Here is a 1,761-nt window from a genome sequence, read left to right on the forward strand (position 1 = left end):
TGCTCTTAATGGAGATTTCTGGTTCCCATTTGCTGCATCATGTGCTGAGGCTGTTTCTGTGGTCTCTGCTGCATTTTGTCCCCTTGGCATTTTTTTAAAAACTCATTTGGAAGAATTAACTACCTTTTACGTGTTTAAAATTTGACTCCACGGAAATCGATGTACAAATAATTTTTATGGTTACAATAAGTAGGTTCCATAACACAATACAAATATCTGTATGTAAATCTTGCCTTGGAGGTAGATATCTACTGTACATCCCAGTACTTATCCCACTTTCACACCTAATTTTCTTTGTGAATCACACATAAAACTCACATATTCTCTGCTGTGCAATGAAATCATGAATTCTTAGCATGCCCACACATAAGACGTTTCTCTGAGAATAATATCCATAACTATTTTTTAAGAGGAAAAAAAAAAGCCAGGGATGGTTTTGGTGCACCATTTATTTTTATGATAATTTAAATATGTTAATACTGTACCTAAGAGTTTTATATACATACACATTTTGCATAAAGAAGAGCTTTTACTCCCAAGCGAGGCTGGGAGGGGGGTAAAGAGAAACCTGTTCAGAAATCTTTGGACACAATATTAAACAACACCAGAAAACTCCCTTCTCTCCAGACTTTTCACAACTGTCTTGTACTGCACAACAGCCTGAAAACATATATTATTTTTTGCAAAGAGGTGTTTTAAAATTAACCCTCACAAATTTGTGAGAGTGTTTGGTAAAAGTCTAAGTGCCCCTCGACCCCAAGCTGTGGGAAGGGGCTCTGTGCTGGGTGGTAGAACTGCATTTAGATTTGTTTTAATTTTTTTGTTGCCTCCTTCCTCCCTCTTTTGCCAGTGCTTATGTCAGGTGTCACTGCGCATTTTTCTTAGAAGCTGTTAATCATGGAATCATAAAGGTTGGAAAAGACCTCCAAGATGAGCACCACCCATGCCTTGTTTTTGACCTTGGTGCCATCCCACCTAGTGGTCAGAGCCTCTTATGGTCCCTCCAGGGGCACTCCTGGGTTTACACCAGGTCTGGTCTCTTCTCCTCTCTCCACATGAGGTGGTTTTGTTCACTCCAGGTCTGAGGGATAAATACCTCCTCTGTTGAGAATAGTGACAACCCTCACTGACAGGACAAACCCTCCCTAACCAAGGACTCGAGAACCTGGTCCTTAAAAAAGCACATCCTGAAGATGCTACAGAAAGTTGAGCTTTAGTTGTTTTGCCTGCAATTGTAATAGAGAAATTGTTTAAAAATAAATGCAAACCACAATACAAGCAGAACATGGATACTTGAGTTCATTGATATATATTAAAAGTATAGACAAAGCTGTTTAGAAGCTTTATTTTTTTAATTTATGATATAGTTGCTGCTATCTGATCCTTTTTAAAGTGTCTGTGTAATGGCTGGAGAATTTCCTGGAGGAAAAGGGTTGTGCAATTAACCCTTGATTGCAGTTAGACCTTGCAAGCACAGTCCTGAGGATCTTAATTAATGGTTAGAGCTGAGCCAAACTTGTGCAGAAGCTGGACCCTCCTGCTCTGATGCCCCAGGGAAGCCGTCAGCAGAAGAGGGGAGCAGAGGTACCCTCATGTCTTACCACACCTGCACAGGGGGAGAGGACCTTAAGGGTCTTAAAGGCCTTTTTGAACCTTAACAATTCTATTTTCTACAACCATGTCTGTAACTTGGGTTTAGACATAGGAAAAGGAACGAAAAGTGCTGCAGGGGGTTCAGGTAATGGACAAGTGTTGGTGTCC

This window comes from Pipra filicauda, unplaced genomic scaffold, assembly GCF_003945595.2.
Source record: "Pipra filicauda isolate LSUMZ 115617 unplaced genomic scaffold, ASM394559v2 scaffold150_size2825430_pilon, whole genome shotgun sequence".
NCBI classification, from domain to species: Eukaryota; Metazoa; Chordata; class Aves; order Passeriformes; family Pipridae; genus Pipra; species Pipra filicauda.